At 36.0% G+C, this 21,144-nt stretch overlaps 1 pseudogene; it reads left to right on the forward strand.

Moving 5' to 3' along the window:
• Positions 1 to 6,437: 6,437 nt before the first annotated feature.
• LOC149408769 (uncharacterized) overlaps positions 6,438 to 21,144 on the forward strand; it is a 132,165-nt pseudogene continuing 117,458 nt past the window's right edge.

Genomic DNA, 21,144 nt, shown 5'->3' on the forward strand with positions numbered 1-21,144 from the left:
ATTTCATACTTGGGTTCGATATTTCTGTGGTACTCGGTACCTACCTACGGGCCGCGAGGTGCGGGGAGCACTTCGGCGGTAGTCTGTATTGCCATTCGGTATTCTGTAGTCTCACAGTTAGCAAGCAATAAACGATCTCTGTAAATATTCAACCAGCCTTACGTATTATAACAATCCTGAACCCAAGTCCCTTTTAAGGTAAATCTACAGGATACTACAATTTCCAAGCAGTTTTCTCAGGCTCTATGGTACCAAATGGGCTTAAATTTTGGAAAAGTGGTGAGGATCGTTGTACAATTCGAAATCATGCACATAATCTCCATAAAGTTTGATTCTTAGTAAAATAGAGATTCTTATGGACGCTCATTTCAGACTTGGGTTCGACTTTTGGAATCAGTTTTCTCTGGCTCTATGGAACCAAATGGTCTGAACTTTTGGAAAAGTGGTGAGGATCATGGAACAAATCGAATTAAGTCTTAAAATCTCCCTTAAGTTTGATTCTTAGAAAAATCATGATTTTTATGGACGCTCATTTCAGACTTGGGTTCGAACTTTGGAAGCAGTTTTCTCCGGCTCTATGGTACCAAATGATCTGAAATTTTGGAAAAGTTGTATGAATCGTGGTATAAATCAAATTTAGTCACAAAATTTCCATAAAGTTTGATTCTTAAAAAAAAACATGATTTTTATGGACGCTCATTTCATACTTGGGTTCGATATTTCTGTGGTACTCGGTACCTACCTACGGGCCGCGAGGTGCGGGGAGCACTTCGGCGGTAGTCTGTATTGCCATTCGGTATTCTGTAGTCTCACAGTTAGCAAGCAATAAACGATCTCTGTAAATATTCAACCAGCCTTACGTATTATAACAATCCTGAACCCAAGTCCCTTTTAAGGTAAATCTACAGGATACTACAATTTCCAAGCAGTTTTCTCAGGCTCTATGGTACCAAATGGGCTTAAATTTTGGAAAAGTGGTGAGGATCGTTGTACAATTCGAAATCATGCACATAATCTCCATAAAGTTTGATTCTTAGTAAAATAGAGATTCTTATGGACGCTCATTTCAGACTTGGGTTCGACTTTTGGAATCAGTTTTCTCTGGCTCTATGGAACCAAATGGTCTGAACTTTTGGAAAAGTGGTGAGGATCATGGAACAAATCGAATTAAGTCTTAAAATCTCCCTTAAGTTTGATTCTTAGAAAAATCATGATTTTTATGGACGCTCATTTCAGACTTGGGTTCGAACTTTGGAAGCAGTTTTCTCTGGCTCTTTGGTACAGAATGGGCTGTAATTTTAGAAAAATGGAAAGAATCATGGTACAAATCGAATTCAGTCACAAAATCTCCATCAAGAGGGATTTTAAAAAGAATCATGATTTTTATGGACGCTCATTTCAGACTTGGGTTCGAACTTTGGAAGCAGTTTTCTCTGGCTGCATGGTACCAAATGGGCTGAAATATTGGAATAAAGATAAAAATAGTGGTACAATTCGAAATCAATCAAAAAATCTCCATTAAGACTGACTCTTAGAAAAATCAAAATTTTTATGGACGCTAATTTCAGACTTGGGTTCGAACTTTGGAAGCTGTTTTCTCAGGCTCTATTGTACCAAATGGGCTGAACTTTTGGAAAAGTGGTGAGGATCATGGTACAAATCGAATTCAGTCTTGAAATCTCCCTTAAGTTTGATTCTTAGAAAAATCATGATTTTTATGGACGCTCATTTCAGACTTGGGTTCGAACGTTGGAAGCAGTTTTCTCTGGCTCTATGGTACCAAATGGTCTGAAATTTTGGAAAAGTGGTAAAAATCGTGGTATAAATCGAATTCAGTCACAAAATCTCCATCAAGAGGGATTTTAAAAAGATTCATGATTTTTATGGACGCTCATTTCAGACTTGGGTTCGAACTTTGGAAGCAGTTTTCTCTGTCTCCATGGTACCAAATGGTCTGAAATTTTGGAAAAGTGTTGAGGATCGTTGTACAAATCGAAATCAGTCACATAATCTCTCTTTAGTTTGATTCTTAGAAAAATCTTGATTTTTATGGACGTTCATTTCAGACTTGGGTTCGAACTTTGGAAGCAGTTTTTTCAGGCTCTATGGAAACAAACGGGCTGAAATTTTTTGAAAGTGGTTAGAATCGTGGTATTAATCGAATTCAGTCACAAAATTACCATAAAGTTTGATTCTTAATAAAATCATGATTTTTATGGACGCTCATTTCATACTTGGGTTCGATTTTTCGAAGCAATTTTCTAATGCTCTATGGTACCAAATGGGCTGAAATTTTGGAAAAGTGGTGAGGATCGTGGTACAAATCGAAATCAGGCACATAATCTCCATAAAGTTTGATTCTTAGTAAAATAGAGGTTCTTATGGACGCTCATTTCAGACTTGGGTTCGACTTTTGGAATCAGTTTTATCTGGCTCTATGGTACCAAATGGGCTGAAATTTTGGAAAAGTGGTGAGGATCGTGGTACAAATCGAATTCAGTCTTAAAATCTCCAATAAGTTTGATTATTAGAAAAATCATGATTTTTATGGACGCTCATTTCAGACTTGGGTTCGAACTTTGAAAGCAGTTTTCTCCGGCTCTATGGTACCAAATGATCTGAAATTTTGGAAAAGTTGTATGAATCGTGGTATAAATCAAATTTAGTCACAAATTCTCCATACAGTTTGATTCTTAAAAAAAACATGATTTTTATGGACGCTCATTTCGGACTTGGGTTCGAACTTTGGAAGCAGTTTTCTCTGGCTCTATGGTACCAAATGGGCTGAAATTCTGGAAAGTTGTAAGAATCGTGGTCCATATCGAAATTAGTCACAAAATCTCCATAAAGTTGGAATTTTTTAAAAATCATGATTTTTATGGACACTAATTTCAGACTTGTGTTCGAACTTTGGAAGCAGTTTTTTCAGGCTCTATGGAAACAAACGGGCTGAAATTTTGGAATTGCAATAAATATCGTGGTACAAATCGAATTCAGTCACAAATTTTCAATAAAGTTTTTGATGGATTTAAATTTCCCGCCCTTTTGTAGAAACTCTAACTTGACCTTGTTGTAGGTAGAATATATGTACTCCTCTTCTCTTCTGTGACATTGCAAAGCGAGTGTATAACAAATGTACTTCTTATCAGTTAATAAAAGCAAATCATACAAAATAAGAGTTTATTTCTGTTTAAATCATTAGGTTATAGGCCCAGATAACCCAGAGGCATTCAGTGAAAGTTTTTTCTAATAAACTAGCAGTGAAAAAAAAAGGACTATTAGTAAAACATAACCTCCGCAGTGAAAACATAACCTCTTCTCCAAAAACAAAATAGTGACTTTCTCGAATCATACCCCAAAGTTTTTTCGTGTTTGAACTCTGTGTTTTCATACATAAAAAATGGCAACAAACAGTTCATTGGCATTAATCGAAAAGTTAACCGGCCGTGAAAACTATGCGACATGGCAATTCGCAGTGAAAACCTACCTTCAACACGAGGAATTGTGGGATTGTATTAAAACAGCTGACACATTTACAGTGATTGATACGAAAAAAAACACAATTCAAAAACAAAAATTATTCTTCTTGTCGATCCTATTAATTATGTACACATAGAAGAAGAAAGTACGGCAAAGGGAGTATGGGATAAATTGGCAGCGGCATTTGATGATTCCGGGTTGACACGCCGGGTTGGTCTTCTGCGTGATTTGTGTAATACCTCGCTCAGTGCATGTAAAAGTATTGAAGAATATGTGAGCAAAATAATGTCGACAGCTCACAAGCTCCGCAATATTGGCTTCAAAGTGGACGATGAGTGGCTCGGGACTTTGCTGCTCTCCGGTCTGCCCGACTCATATCAGCCAATGATTATAGCAATTAAAAGCTCTGGCACGAAGATAACTGCAGACTCTGTTAAAGCAAAATTATTGCAAGATGTGAGAAAATATGAAAACAACACAACAGCCTTCGCAGTAAATAAAAGGTTTCATAACAATGACAAGAAACAAACTAAGGGTCCGAGATGTTATTCTTGTAACAAATATGGCCACAAAAGCCCTGAATGTAAATCAAAACCCAAAAACAAGGTACAGAAACCTACCTCATCCTATGCTGCTGTGTTTATCGCATCGTCTAATTATGATGACGCCTGGTACATAGACTCAGGCGCCTCAGCTCATATGACGAAGAACAAGAATCTCTTTCAAAAGGAATCAACTCCTGTAATAAAGAACATTAGAGTTGCAGACAATAAAGTGTTATCTGTGCAAAGCTCGGGAGAAGTGAGTTTAGATGTTTATAATGACAAAGGCCAAGAAAATAAGATTCTGTTTTCAAATGTTCTACATGTCCATGGACTAGCAACTAACCTGCTATCTGTGAGTCAAATTATTCGAAATGGTGGCCAATTAAAATTTGATAACTCCGGCTGTGTCATCTTGAACAGCAAGCATCAAATAGTAGCAACTGCAAGTATTGTTAACAACATGTACCGGCTGAACATGCCTGGAGGGCATGCTCACATGACTAATGTTGAAGAACAAGATGCTTATCTGTGGCACCAAAGAATGGGGCATCTGAATTTTCACAGTTTAATGAAAATGGCTAAAAATACTAAACATGTAACTTTTCTAAACAAAACAGAAAATCTGACATGTATAACCTGCAAGGAAGGTAAACAGACACGATTACCTTTTAAAAGTGAAGGATCAAAGGTTAGCAAACCCCTAGAATTGATTCACTCTGACATATGTGGGCCAATGGAAACCCAATCTCTTGGTGGTGCAAGATACTTTATAACTTTTCTCGATGACTACTCAAAGAAAATTTTTGTATACTTTCTCCACAACAAATCTGAAGCTCTTGGAAAATTTAAAGAATTTAAACAAGAAGTTGAGAATCAACTGGATACTCATATAAAGATTCTTCGGACAGACAATGGCCTAGAATATGATAACAAAAATTTTTCCGATTTCCTGAAAAGTGCTGGAATCATACACCAGACAACCACACCGTACACACCTGAACAGAATGGTACAGCGGAACGCATGAATAGAACACTGGTGGAAAGAGCAAAGTGTATGCTTCTCAATGCTGAACTGCCAAAGTTATATTGGGCTGATGCAATACACACTGCCGCTTATATCATCAATCGTTCTCCAACAAGATCCTTGTTGTTCAAAACTCCCATGGAAAAATGGTTTGGCCTGAAACCAAATGTGAATCATATGCGTATATTTGGATGTGAGGCAATGGTTCACCTGCCTAAAGAAAAGCGCAAGAAATGGGATCCAAAAGCACAAAAGATGATCTTCATCGGATACTGTGACCACACAAAAGGTTATAGATTCATACTGCCGAATTCCAGAAAAGTAATAAAAAGCAGAGATGCTACATTTCTTGAATCTTCTGTGAAAAGAGACTTTGTTCCTTTAGAATTATCCATGAATAAAATTGAAACAGAAGAGGAAAGTTCAAAAGATGAAGATTGTGCCTCAAAAAGTTCAAATTAATCTGTAAAAGAAAACAAATCCACTTCTGACAGTGAATACATACCAGACACCAGTATTGAATCACCTGAAGTAAGTAGTGTGAAGTTGAGACCTAGAAACAAAAACAAAAACTTGCCTGAAGAAATTACTTACCTATGTCCATTTATTTCTGATGTTCCGGAAACATATGAAGAAGCAATTAGTTCAGAAAATAAAGAAAAATGGATAAAATCAATTGATGAAGAACTAGATGCGCATAAGAAGAATGAAACCTGGATATTGATAGAAAAACCTCCAAATGCCAAAGTGATAGGATGCAAATGGGTGTTCCGAATAAAGGAGGAGTCAACGGGTCCACGGTTCAAGGCACGACTTTGTGCAAAAGGATTTGCACAAACAGCAGGTATCGACTACACCGAAACCTTTGCACCAACTGTAAGGTATGATTCGATACGTTTATTATTATCCATGGCTGTCCAGTATAACCTTAAAATCATCCAACTTGACATCAAAACCGCATTCTTATACAGTGAGCTTGAAGAGACTATATTAATGACTCCACCTGAAGGTCTGCCTAGTGAAGGCAATATGGTATGTAAGCTCAACAAGTCTCTGTATGGCTTGAAACAATCTCCCCGTTGCTGGAATAAGAAGTTTGACTCGATTTTAAAGAAATTTGGTTTCGTCAACAGCAAAGCTGATCAATGTGTTTATGTTGGTCAAGTCAACAATAAGAAATGCTACCTTTGCCTGTATGTTGATGACGGCTTGTTATTTCTAAAGATGAATCAGTACTAAAAGAAATAACTAATGACTTAAAAACTGTATTTGATGTAAAAATAGTGAATTCAGTGAGTAACTTTGTAGGCATGCAAATTGAGATACTCAGCAATGGTATATTCATACATCAGACTAAATATGTGGAACAGATATTGCACAAGTTTAACATGACTGATGCCAACCCCAACAGTGTTCCTGTGGACCCTCATGTAAAGTTACAAAAAGGAGATGGAGACCCAGAAAAGAACATTCCTTACAGAGAAGCTGTGGGTTCCCTCATGCACCTAGCTATAGTGAGTCGACCTGAAATTATGTATGCAGTGAGCCTAGTGAGTCGATTTTTAAATTGTTACAATAAAACACACTGGAATGCCGTGATGAAAATCTTCAAATATCTGAAAGATACGTACGGACTGTATTACTCATCCACATCACAGCCACCAGTAGTGAATGGTTATAGTGATGCTGACTATGCCAATGATCCTGATACAAGACGTTCAATCACGGGCTATGTTTTCATCAAAAATGGAGCAGCTTTAACATGGTCTAGCCAAAGACAACAAACAGTTGCCCTGTCAACAACAGAAGCAGAATTTATGGCAGCCTGTGCTGCAACCAAAGAAGCTATGTGGATAAAACAGTTGTTATGTGATATTGAGGAATATAAACAAGATACAATGTGCTTACATTTATACAATCAAAGTGCGATCAGTGTTATCAAAAATGTAAACTTCCATAAACGCTGTAAACATATCGACATCAAGTACCACTTTGTTAAAGAAAAATATTATCAAAAAATTATTGATCTAAAATTTGTAAGTAGTGATAATCAATATGCAGATATATTTACCAAAGCATTGCCAAAGGATAAATTTCAATTTTTAAGATCTAAACTTGGAATGCACAATTAAAAACTCTACAAATAATATTATGTAAGAATATTTTGAAAGTTGTATAATATCTTGTTTCAAAGGGTAATTAATATCCAGTTATTTTTTTTAATATTATAAGGCTCGAATTTAGAGGGAGTGATGGATTTAAATTTCCCGCCCTTTTGTAGAAACTCTAACATGACCTTGTTGTAGGTAGAATATATGTACTCCTCTTCTCTTCTGTGACATTGCAAAGCGAGTGTATAACAAATGTACTTCTTATCAGTTAATAAAAGCAAATCATACAAAATAAGAGTTTATTTCTGTTTAAATCATTAGTTTTATTCTTAAAAAAATCAAGATTTTTTTGGACGCTCATTTCAGACTTGGGTTCGAACTTTTGAAGCAGTTTTCTCAGGCTCTATGGTACCAAATGGTCTGAAATTTTGGAAAAGTGGTAAAAACGTGGTACAAATCGAATTCAGTCACAAAATCTCCATCAAGAGGGATTTAAAAAAAAAAAATGATTTTTATGGACGCTCATTTCAGACCTGGGTTCAAACTTTGGAAGCAGTTTTCTCAGGCTCTATGGTACCAAATGGGCTGAAATTCTGTAAAGTGGTAAGAATCGTTTTACAAATCGAATTCAGTCTTAAAATCTCCCTTAAGTTTGATTCTTAGAAAAATCATGATTTTTATGGACTCTCATTTCAGACTTGGGTTCGAACTTTGGAAACAGTTTTCCTGGCTCTATGGTACCAAATGGTCTGAAATTTTGGAAAAGTGGTAAGAATCGTGGTATAAATCGAATTCAGTCACAAAATCTCCATAAAGAGGGATTTTTAAAAAAATCATGATTTTAATGGACGCTCATTTCAGACTTGCGTTCGAACTTTGGAAGCAGTTTTCTCAGGCTCTATGAAACCAGATGGGCTGAAATTTTGAATAGCAATAAGAATCGTGGTACAAATCGAATTCAGTCACAAAATCTCCATTAAATGTGATTCTTAGAAAAATCATGATTTTTTGGACCCTCATTTCAGACTTGGGTTCGAACTTTTGATGCAGTTTTCTATGGCTCTATGGTACAGAATGGGCTGAACTTTTGGAAAAGTGGTGAGGATCATGGTACAAATCGAATTCAGTCTTAAAATCTCCATTAAGTTTGATTCTTAGAAAAATCATGATTTTAATGGACGCTTATTTCAAACTGGGTTAGAACCGTGGAAGCAGTTTTCTCTGGCTCTATGGTACCAAATGGGCTGAAATTTTTGAAAAATTGTAAGAATCGTGGAAGAAATTGAATTCATTAAAAAAATCTCCATAAAGTTGGATTTTTTAAAAAATCATGATTTTTATGGTCACTCATTTCAGACTTGTGTTCGAACTTGGGAAGCAGTTTTTTCAAGCTCTATGGGAACAAACGGGCTGAAATTTCGGAATAGCCATAAGAATCGTGGTACAAATCGAATTCATTCACAAAATTTTCATAAAGTTTGATTCTCAGAAAAATCATGATTCTTATGGACGCTTATTTCAGACTTGGGTTTGAAATTTGGAAGCAGTTTTCTCAATAGTCCAGTCAAGTTAAACATGAAAAGGGGGTTGTGCTTGCAAAAGGTCCAGTCATTCTGAATTTTTTATATGTTGTTAGGACCTAAACCAGTATTAAAAAAAAAATTTTGCAACTTCGAAAGTGCTGTGCGAGCGGCGGTGGACCTAAAAAACCAGGAAATTTTCGGATTTTTTTCAGTTTTTGCTCAATATCTCAGTAAAGGAATCCGGCGTAGTTTGCCGATCTACTTTTAAAGTAGACTAAATTTGCTATAATTTGAGATCAAAGCAAACTATATAAAGCCATTGGTTTTCAAGATACAGTTCTTCAAAAATAGGCAATTTTTTCCAAAAAGTGAAATTTTTTCGAAATGGTCACTTATTTTGTAAAATAACTTCTAAAATACGCATCCCACGTCAAATATTATGGGAAATAAAGTTGTTGTAAATTTAATTAGCTTTTATTTGAAATTAGATTAATATCTGTAGACTTAACGATTCTCTCAAAAATGGCAGATAACCAAAAACAGTCATACGTGGATTTTGGGTGAAATGCAAATAAACCGTTCTCACGTCTTTTTATGGTTTTATTTATCAAACAGTTAGCAGATTTTTGATGAAAAAAAGAAAAGATATTACATCTATCGGGAATTACGTCATCTTCAAACATTGTTTTATATACCTACATACCAAAATGCTTGTACAAACATCATGGTACCTACTATAAGGACAAATTACATGTACACAAAAAATAAAACTAATATAAATCATGTAGGTATTGTGTCTTGGTTGCCAAATCATGTCTTTCTTTTTATCTTAGCTGGGAGAGGCGCCCAGTCTGTAGTCAGGTCATCTTCATCGTCCGAGCATTTCAGCTTCACATCCGGGACGTCAATGCAAAATTTGCCACCGCATGACTGACAGAGGACTGAGCAGTGGAGCCCAGCCTTTCTACACGAGCAGCTCCCAGAGCATCCTTTATTGCATTTACACGAAATTTTTCGCAAAAGTGCAGGAGGTGCGGGATCCATCGTGGTGGGGATGGGGGTGAGTCCTTGAGAAGACAGCTTCCACCCCCATTCAGTGGGATTCAAGTTGACTCCCCGCCACTTCTGCACTTGGAGGTAGCACCTTGCTGCATGGTGGCCTGCAGCATCTTCCGTCGGTGGCAAACGGGCGAGGTTTATGTTTGTTGAAGTGACAAACGTCTTATACCTAAGGAAATCCAAAGTATCCCTCGCGATGTCACCCCCATATAGAGCCACGAAGCACTTGATGCCTGCTTCACTCACAGCTTGTGGGGTAGAGTCTGGCCGAAGGAAGACCTCCACTTGCTCAGCAAGTGGTTCACTCTTGCTCAGAAGTGTGTTGATTTTGGTCTTTCCTTGGCCAAACGGTGCTGAGGTGGTATCGCACCCGGCAAACTCGTGGGTAAATAGTACCGTTCCTGGTAATTGTCGGGAGTCCTGGTTGTTGTAGGAGGTAAGAGTAGTGACAGCAACCAGCTTCACTCTTCGTGCTCTTCTGAAAATAGACGTTTGTCTCTTCAGCGCCTAAACCATTGAGAAGAACGAGCAGGTCGACATCTTCTCCCACTATGACGACCCGATCGGCATCTGCTCTTTTTGATAACGCCATCATGACGATCTCTCGATCAGCATCTTCTTCGGCAACAGCCACTTCTACTACCTCCTTCTGAAAGGCGTCAAAGAGAAGAGTTATAAGGCGTCTCTTATTGTTTTCATTGCCCAAAACATGCTCTTGAGCAATTTGAATTACTGTGGATTCATCGAAAGTCAATTCGTAGCTGGAATGAGCTGCGTAGCGCCGGAGTCGTTCCGCTGTTTTGGTGTTTTTTTTTGGTAGCATCTTCGGGGTAGCCGTCAAAAACGATGGAGACGTTCTTCCTAAAGTGGTTTCGGACGTAGGTGGTATAACGCGCCAAAAGTGCTCGAACCGTGCTTTTCCGCTGCCACACGACCTTGTGCAAGAGGTAGCCAACATCCAAAATGACGTGAGTGCTGGCATCTATCGGTATCGGCGTGTGGCTGGAAAGAGGAGTGAAGGCAGAGTACAGAGTAGATTTTGTGCCCTTGCGCATCCCTTGTTCATTGAACAGAGACATCGGGAACGGGGCCAACTCATACTTGAAGTCATCCTGTAAATCCTGTTCAGATTTCTTTGCAATACACACTCGCTGAAAAATTGTCAGCGGATCCACAGCCACTCTTCTGTTTTTGTCCAGCAGTTTAACGGTAGAGGTGATTGATGCCAGCGTGGTAACTTTATTTTTCCATTTTATTACTACCTTGTCGTACATTTTCCCCACAATTTTCATTACTCCTTCCGTTCCAACTCTCTGGGCTGTGTGGCAATTAATTTGAAGACCTGCCAGTAAAGCACTACTGATAGAAATTAAACTGTCAGTTTTGGGAAATGGAGGGTGGAGAGCATACCAGTTTTTTAGTTTTTCCACATCACTATTATCTCGGATGATTCGAGAAGGTCTCATGTCTACATGGTGCTCTCCAGTATGACATGATAAGCTGCAAAAACTTTCCAGTTCTTCACAAATGTTCAACATAAATACCATTCCTGTTGTCCACCTTGCCAGAACACTTTCGGAGATTCCTCTTCCTTGGGTCAACCCACCGTAGGTTTTCAAGGATCGCATCAGCTTCTGCTCAATTGTTAGGTCTGACTACAACCCAGACCAAAACTTGTCAGACCGGCAAATGGTGAAGGATCCTTTTGTGATTCATGTGATACATGTAGTATTCACTTTAATCCATCCGATCTTATAGAGCCATCATATCCTGACGATAGAGGTGCGCGCTCTTAGCATACAAAAAATGTCCAGCTGCGTGGAAAAAATGGAGCATGTTGTGGACAGTGTACAAATTTTCTTACACTTACTCAATCTGTAAAAAATATATATTAATTTGATTGTCTTTAAAAAAAACTACTTTTCTAAATTTTTCTTGATATATTGTACCCTTAATTTCCTCACGCTTACTTAATCTGTAAAAAGATGAATTATTTTAATTATCTTTAAAAAAACAATTTTCTAATTTGTGTACCTATGTTAATATTATGTTTGTATTTATTTCAAAAGTTTTTGATTATTGTTTAAAAAATCATTAGAACTAAATGTAAAGACTCCTCCCATAAACACGAGCTCCTGGAGCTCAACTTATGGAGAAATAGAATAATAATGAACAAATTATTTATAAGTCTGCATATTGTTATCATTTATAATGTTAAATAATAAAAAAAAAAAAAAAAAAAAAAAATGAAGGTTCCAATCACCAGCACGCTCTGCCTGGATGAATAGTTTTATCAAAGTGGTCATACGAAAGTATTGGACCCCCAACTGTGATGTTGGACCATTCGCTTTAATTTTCTCCAAGGCACTTTTAAATTTTGCCTTTAGTATTTGGTAGGTATCAATTTCTTCTGCTGATATAGTGAGAGACCTTTCAGTGTATCGCAGCAATTTTTCAGTCTCGTCTCGCTCCTCAGGAGTTATGTCAACCTCATAAAAAACAATGCTGGCCAGTGTGAGGTTTGCCGAAATGTGGGCTCGAACAGCTCATGAATATGCGTGCCCATTCATATGGGTACTAATGGGTACTTGAAATTTGAAATAGTCGTAATTATATTATAACCCTAGGATAAACCCACGATGATTAATGGATTTACTTCACAGCACAATAAAACCATAAAAAGACGCGAGAACAGTTTATTTGCATATCACCCAAAACCCACTTATGACTGTTTTTGGTTATCTGATATTTTTGAGAAAACCGTTTAGTCTACAGATATCAATCTAGTCTCAAATAAAAGCTTATTAAATTTACAACAACTTTATTAAACACAATATTTGACGTGAGATGCGTATTTTAGAAATTATTTTACAAAATAAGTGACCATTTCGAAAAAATTTCACTTTTTGGAAAAAATTGCCTATTTTTGAAGAACTGTATCTTGAAAACCAATGGCTTTATAAAGCTTGCTTTAGTCTCAAATTGTAGCAAATTTAGTCTACTTTAAAAGTATAAATAGAGACTATACCGGTCAGACCCTTCCTCTACTGAGATATTGAGCAAAAACTGAAAAGAATTAGAAAATTTCCTGGATTTTAAGGTCCACCGCAGCTCGCACAGCTCTTTCAAAGTTGCAAATTTTTTTTTTCAATACTGGTTTAGGTCCTAACAACATATAAAAAATTCAGAATGACTGGACCTTTTGCAAGCACGGATGTACATCTTGACTGGACTACAAGCTCTATGGTACTTAATGGGCTGAAATTTTGGAAAAGTGGTATAATCGTGGTGCAAATCGAATTCAGTCAAAAAAATCCATGAAGTTGGATTATTTTTAAAATCATGATTTTAATGGACGCTAATTTCAGACTTGGGTTAGAACCGTGGAAGCAGTTTTCTCAGGCTCTATGGTACCAAATGGGCTGAAATTCTGTAAAGTGGTAAGAATCGTTTTACAAATCGAATTCAGTCTTAAAATCTCCCTTAAGTTTGATTCTTAGAAAAATCATGATTTTTATGGACTCTCATTTCAGACTTGGGTTCGAACTTTGGAAACAGTTTTCCTGGCTCTATGGTACCAAATGGTCTGAAATTTTGGAAAAGTGGTAAGAATCGTGGTATAAATCGAATTCAGTCACAAAATCTCCATAAAGAGGGATTTTTTTAAAAAATCATGATTTTAATGGACGCTCATTTCAGACTTGCGTTCGAACTTTGGAAGCAGTTTTCTCAGGCTCTATGAAACCAGATGGGCTGAAATTTTGAATAGCAATAAGAATCGTGGTACAAATCGAATTCAGTCACAAAATCTCCATTAAATGTGATTCTTAGAAAAATCATGATTTTTTGGACCCTCATTTCAGACTTGGGTTCGAACTTTTGATGCAGTTTTCTATGGCTCTATGGTACAGAATGGGCTGAACTTTTGGAAAAGTGGTGAGGATCATGGTACAAATCGAATTCAGTCTTAAAATCTCCATTAAGTTTGATTCTTAGAAAAATCATGATTTTAATGGACGCTTATTTCAAACTGGGTTAGAACCGTGGAAGCAGTTTTCTCAGGCTCTATGGTACCAAATGGGCTGAATTTCTGGAAAAGTGGTAAGAATCGCAGTACAAATCGAATGCAGTCACAAAATTTCCATTTAGTTTGATTCTTAATAATTCATGATTTTTTCGGACGCTCATTTCAGACTTGGGTTCGAACTTTTGAAGCAGTTTTCTCAGGCTCTATGAGATACCAAATGGGCTGAAATTTTCGAAAAGTGTTAAGAATCGTGGTATAAATCGAATTCAGTCACAAAATCTCCATAAAGAGGGATTTTTAAAAAAATCATGATTTTCATGGACGCTCATTTCAGACTTGGGTTCGAACTTTGGAAGCAGTTTTTTCAGGCTCTATGGGAACAAACGGGCTGAAATTTTGAATAGCAATAAGAATCGTGGTACAAATCAAAATCAGTCACAAAATCTCCATTTAGTTTGATTCTTAGAAATATCATGATTTTTATGGCCGCTCATTTCAGACTTGGGTTCGAACTTTGGAAGCAGTTTTCTCAGGCTCTATGGTACCAAATGGTCTGAAATTTTCGAAAAGTGGTAAGAATCGTGGTATAAATCGAATTCAGTCACAAAATCTTCATAAAGAGGGATTTAAAAAAAAATCATGATTTTAATGGACGCTCATTTCAGACTTGGGTTCGAACTTTTGATGAAGTTTTCTATGGCTCTATGGAACAGAATGGGCTGAACTTTTGGAAAAGTGGTGAGGATCATGGTACAAATCGAATTCAGTCTTAAAATCTCCATTAAGTTTGATTCTTAGAAAAATCATGATTTTAATGGACGCTTATTTCAACTGGGTTAGAACCGTGGAAGCAGTTTTCTCAGGCTCTATGGTACCAAATGGGCTGAATTTCTGGAAAAGTGGTAAGAATCGCAGTACAAATCGAATGCACTCACAAAATTTCCATAAAGTTTGATTCTTAATAATTCATGATTTTTTCGGACGCTCATTTCAGACTTGGGTTCGAACTTTTGAAGCAGTTTTCTCAGGCTCTATGAGATACCAAATGGTCTGAAATTTTCGAAAAGTGTTAAGAATCGTGGTATAAATCGAATTCAGTCACAAAATCTCCATAAAGAGGGATTTTTAAAAAAATCATGATTTTCATGGACGCTCATTTCAGACTTGGGTTCGAACTTTGGAAGCAGTTTTTTCAGGCTCTATGGGAACAAACGGGCTGAAATTTTGAATAGCAATAAGAATCGTGGTACAAATCAAAATCAGTCACAATATCATGATTTTTATGGCCGCTCATTTCAGACTTGGGTTCGAACTTTGGAAGCAGTTTTCTCAGGCTCTATGGTACCAAATGGTCTGAAATTTTCGAAAAGTGGTAAGAATCGTGGTATAAATCGAATTCAGTCACAAAATCTTCATAAAGAGGGATTTTAAAAAAAATCATGATTTTAATGGACGCTCATTTCAGACTTGGGTTCGAACTTTGGAAGCAGTTTTCTCAGGCTCTATGAAACCAAATGGGCTGAAATTTTGAATAGCAATAAGAATCGTGGTACAAATCGAATTCAGTCACAAAATCTCCATTAAATTTGATTCTTAGAAAAATCATGATTTTTCGGACCCTCATTTCAGACGTTAAGAATCGTTAAGAATCGTTAAGCGTTAAGAATCGTGGTATAAATCGAATTCAGTCACAAAATCTCCATAAAGTTGGAATTTTTTAAAAATCATGATTTTTATGGACACTTATTTCAGACTTGTGTTCGAACTTTGGAAGCAGTTTTTTCAGGCTCTATGGAAACAAACGAACGGAAATTTTGGAATTGCAATAAGAATCGTGGTACAAATCGAATTCAGTCACAAAATATCCATAAATTTTGATTTTTAAAAAAATCATGATCTTTTGGGACGCTCATTTCAGACTTGGGTTCGAACTTTTGATACAGTTTTCTCTGGCTCTTTGGTACCAAATGGGCTGAAATTTTAGAAAAATGGAAAGAATCGTGGTCTAAATCGAATTCAGTCACAAAATCTCCATTAATTTTGATTCTTAGAAAAATCATGTTTTTTTGGACCCTCATTTCAGACTTGGGTTCGAACTTTTGATGCAGTTTTCTATGGCTCTTTGGTACAGAATGGGTTGAACTTTTGGAAAAGTGGTGAGGATCATGGTACAAATCGAATTCAGTATTAAAATCTCCATTAAGTTGAATTTAAAAAAAAATCATGGTTTTAATGGACGCTCCTTTCAGACTTGGGTTCGAACTTTGGAAGCAGTTTTCTCACGCTCTATGGTACCAAATGGGCTGAAATATTGGAAAAGTGGAAAGAATCGTGGTACAAATCAAAATCAATCACATTATCTCCATATAGTTTGATTCTTAGAAAAATCATGATTTTTATGGACGCTTATTTCAGACTTGGGTTCGAAATTTGGAAGCAGTTTTCTCTTGCTCTATGGTACCAAATCGGCTGAAATTTTGGAACAGTGATAAGAATCATGTTGCAAATCGAATTCAGTCACAAAATCTCCATCAAGTTGGATTTTTAAAAAAATAATGATTTTTATGGACGCTAATTTCAGACCTGGGTTCGAACTTTGGAAGCAGTTTTCTCAAGTGTATGGTTCCAAATGGGCTGAAATATTTGAATAAAGATAAAAATAGTGGTACAAATCGAAATCAATCAAAAAATCTCCATAAAGATTGACTCTTAGAAAAATCGTAATTTTAATGTACGCTAATTTCAGACTTGGGTTCGAACTTTGGAAGCAGTTTTCTCAGTCTCTATGGTACCAAATGGGCTGAAATTTCTCAAAAGTGGTAAAAAACGTGGTACAAATCGAATTCAGACACAAAATCTCCATCAAGTTGGATTTTTTAAGAAATCATGATTTTAATGGACGCTAATTTCAGACCTGGGTTCGAACTTTGGAAGCAGATTTCTCTGGCTCTAAGGTCTGTACCAAATGGTCTGAAATTTTGGAAAAGTGGTAAGAATCGTGGTATGAATCAAATTCAGTCACAAAATTTCCATAAAATTTGATTCTTAAAAAAATCATAATTTATTTGGACGCTCATTTCAGACTTGGGTTCGAACTTTGGATGCAGTTTTGTCTGGCTCTATGGTACTAAATGGTCTGAAATTTTGGAACAGTGATAAGAATCATTTTCCAAATCGAAATCAGTCACAAAATCTCCATTAAGTTTGATTCTTAGAAAAATCCTGATTCTTATGGACGCTTATTTCAGACTTGGGTTCGAACTTTGGAAGCAGTTTTCTCAAGGTCTATGGTACCAAATGAGCTGAAATTTTGGAAAAGTGGTAAGAATCATGGTACAAATCGAATTTAGTCTTAAAATCTCCCTTAAGTTTAATTCTTAGAAAAATCATGATTTTTATGGACGCTCATTTCAGACATGGGTTTGAACTTTGGAAGCAGTTTTTTCAGGCTCTATGGGAAAAAACCGGATGAAATTTTGAAATAGCGATAAGAATTGTGGAAAAAATCGAAATCAGTCTTAAAATCTCCATAAAGTTTGATTCTTAGAAAAATCATGATTTTTTGGACGCCCATTTCAGACTTGGGTTCGAACTTTGGAAGCAGTTTTGTCTGGCTCTATGGTACTTAATGGTCTGAAATTTTGGAAAAATGGTTAGAATCGTGGTACAAATGGAATTCAGTCTTAAAATCTCCATTAAGTTTGATTCTTAGAAAAATCCTGATTCTTATGGACGCTTATTTCAGACTTGGGTTCGAACTTTGGAAGCAGTTTTCTCAAGGTCTATGGTACCAAATGAGCTGAAATTTTGGAAAAGTGGTAAGAATCATGGTACAAATCGAATTTAGTCTTAAAATCTCCCTAAAGTTTAATTCTTAGAAAAATCATGATTTTTATGGACGCTCATTTCAGACATGGGTTTGAACTTTGGAAGCAGTTTTTTCAGGCTCTATGGGAAAAAACCGGATGAAATTTTGAAATAGCGATAAGAATTGTGGAAAAAATCGAAATCAGTCTTAAAATCTCCATAAAGTTTGATTCTTAGAAAAATCATGATTCTTATGGACGCTTATTTCAGACTTGGGTCCGAACTTTGGAAGCAGTTTTGTCTGGCTCTATGGTACTAAATGGTCTGAAATTTTGGAACAGTGATAAGAATCATTTTCCAAATCGAAATCAGTCACAAAATCTCCATTAAGTTTGATTCTTAGAAAAATCCTGATTCTTATGGACGCTCATTTCAGACTTGGGTTCAAACTTTGGAAGCAGTTTTTTCAGGCTCAATGGGAACAAACGGGCTGAAATTTTGGAAAAGTGGTAAGAATCGTAGTATAAATTGAATTTAGTCACAAAATTTCCATAAAGTTTGATTCTTTGAAAAATAGAGATTCTTATGGACGCTCATTTCAGACTTGGGTTCGACTTTTGGAAGCAGTTTTCTCTGGTTCTATGGTACCAAATGTTCTGAATTTTTGGAATAGTGTTTAGAATCGTGGTATAAATCGAATTCAGTCACAAAATTTCCATAAAGTTTGATTTTTTAAAAAAATCATAATTTATTTGGACGCCCATTTCAGACTTGGGTTCGAACTTTTGATGAAGTTTTCTCTGGTTCTATGGTAAAAAATGGGCTGAAATTTTGGAACAGTGATAAGTATCATGCTTCGAATTTAAATCAGTCACAAAATCTCCATAAAGTTTGATTCTTAAAAAAATCATAATTTATTTGGACGCTCATTTCAGACTTGGGTTCGAACTTTGGAAGCAGTTTTGTCTGGCTCTATGGTACTTAATGGTCTGAAATTTTGGCAAAATGGTAAGAATCGTGGTAAAAATCGAATTCAGTCTTAAAATCTCCATTAAGTTTGATTCTTAGAAGAGTCATGATTTTTATGGACGCTCATTTCAGACTTGGGTTCGAACTTTGGAAGCAGTTTTCCCAGTCTCTATGGTACCAAATGGGCTGAAATTTCTCAAAAGTGGTAAAAAACGTGGTACAAATCGAATTCAGACACAAAATCTCCATCAAGTTGGATTTTTTAAGAAATCATGATTTTAATGGACGCTAATTTCAGACCTGGGTTCGAACTTTGGAAGCAGATTTCTCTGGCTCTAAGGTCTGTACCAAATGGTCTGAAATTTTGGAAAAGTGGTAAGAATCGTGGTATGAATCAAATTCAGTCACAAAATTTCCATAAAGTTTCATTCTTAAAAAAATCATAATTTATTTGGACGCCCATTTCAGACTTGGGTTCGAACTTTGGAAGCAGTTTTCTCAAGGTCTATGGTACCAAATGAGCTGAAATTTTGGAAAAGTGGTAAGAATCATGGTACAAATCGAATTCAGTCTTAAAATCTCCCTTAAGTTTAATTCTTAGAAAAATCATGATTTTTATGGACGCTCATTTCAGACATGGGTTTGAACTTTGGAAGCAGTTTTTTCAGGCTCTATGGGAAAAAACCGGATGAAATTTTGAAATAGCGATAAGAATTGTGGAAAAAATGGAAATCAGTCTTAAAATCTCCATAAAGTTTGATTCTTAGAAAAATCCTGATTCTTATGGACGCTCATTTCAGACTTGGGTTCAAACTTTGGTAGCAGTTTTTTCAGGCTCAATGGGAACAAACGGGCTGAAATTTTGGAAAAGTGGTAAGAATCGTAGTATAAATTGAATATAGTCACAAAATTTCCATAAAGTTTGATTCTTTGAAAAATAGAGATTCTTATGGACACTCATTTCAGACTTGGGTTCGACTTTTGGAAGCAGTTTTCTCTGGCTCTATGGTACCAAATGTTCTGAAATTTTGGAATAGTGTTAAGAATTGTCGTATAAATCGAATTCAGTCATAAAATTTCCATAAAGTTTGATTCTTAAAAAAATCATAATTTATTTGGACGCCCATTTCAGACTTGGGTTCGAACTTTTGATGTAGTTTTCTCTGGCTCTATGGTACAAAATGGGCTGAAATTTCGGAACAGTGATAAGTATCATGCTTCGAATCGAAATCAGTCACAAAATCTCCATAAAGTTTGATTCTTAAAAAAATCATCATTTATTTGGACGCTCATTTCAGACTTGGGTTCGAACTTTGGAAGCAGTTTTGTCTGGCTCTATGGTATTTAATGGTCTGAAATTTTGGAAAAATGGTAAGAATCGTGGAACAAATCGAATTCAGTCTTAAAATCTCCATTAAGTTTGATTCTGAGAAGAGTCATGATTTTTATGGACGCTCATTTCAGACTTGGGTTCGAACTTTGGCAGCAGTTTTTTCTGGCTCTATGGTACTTAATGGTCTGAAATTTTGGCAAAATGGTAAGAATCGTGGTACAAATCGAATTCAGTCTTAAAATCTCCATTAAGTTTGATTCTGAGAAGAGTCGTGATTTTTATGGACGCTCATTTCAGACTTGGGTTCGAACTTTGGAAGCAGTTTTTTCAGGCTCTATGGGAAAAAACCGGATGAAATTTTGAAATAGCAATAAGATTTGTGGTAAAAATCGAAATCAGTCTTAAAATCTCCATAAAGTTTGATTCTTAGAAAAATCATGATTTTTATGGACGCTCATTTCAGACTTGGGTTCGAACTTTGGAAGCAGTTTTCTCTGGCTCTAAGGTAACAAATGGTCTGAAATTTTGGAAAAGTGGTAATAATCGTGGTATAAATAAATACCGTCACAAAATTTCCATAAAATTTGATTCTTAAAAAAATCATGATTTTTATGGAGCTCATTTCATACATGGGTTCGATTTTTCGAAGCAGTTTTCTCAGGCTCTATGGTACCAAATGTTCTGAATTTTTGGAATAGTGTTTAGAATCGTGGTATAAATCGAATTCAGTCACAAAATTTCCATTAAGTTTGATTCTTAAAAAAATCATAACTTATTTGGACGCCCATTTCAGACTTGGGTTCGAACTTTTGATGCAGTTTTCTCTGGCTCTATGGTACAAAATGGGCTGAAATTTTTGCTTCAGTGATAAGTATCATGCTTCGAATCGAAATAAGTCAAAAAATCTCCATAAATTTTGATTCTTAAAAAAATCATAATTTATTTGGACGCTCATTTCAGACTTGGGTTCGAACTTTGGAAGCAGTTTTGTCTGGCTCTATGGTACTGAATGGTCTGAAATTTTGGAAAAATGGTAAGAATCGTGGTACAAATCGAAATCAGTCACAAAATCTTCATTAAGTTTGATTCTTAGAAAAATCCTGATTCTTATGGACGCTCATTTCAGACTTGGGTTCAATTTTTGGAAGCAGTTTTTTCAGGCTCAATGGGAACAAACGGGCTGAAATTTTGGAAAAGTGGTAAGAATCGTAGTATAAATTGAATTTAGTCACAAAATTTCCATAAAGTTTGATTCTTTGAAAAATA

Source organism: Hesperophylax consimilis, unplaced genomic scaffold, assembly GCF_061612785.1.
Source record: "Hesperophylax consimilis isolate HC1 unplaced genomic scaffold, BYU_Hcon_1.0 scaffold_75, whole genome shotgun sequence".
In the NCBI taxonomy this organism is placed as follows: Eukaryota; Metazoa; Arthropoda; class Insecta; order Trichoptera; family Limnephilidae; genus Hesperophylax; species Hesperophylax consimilis.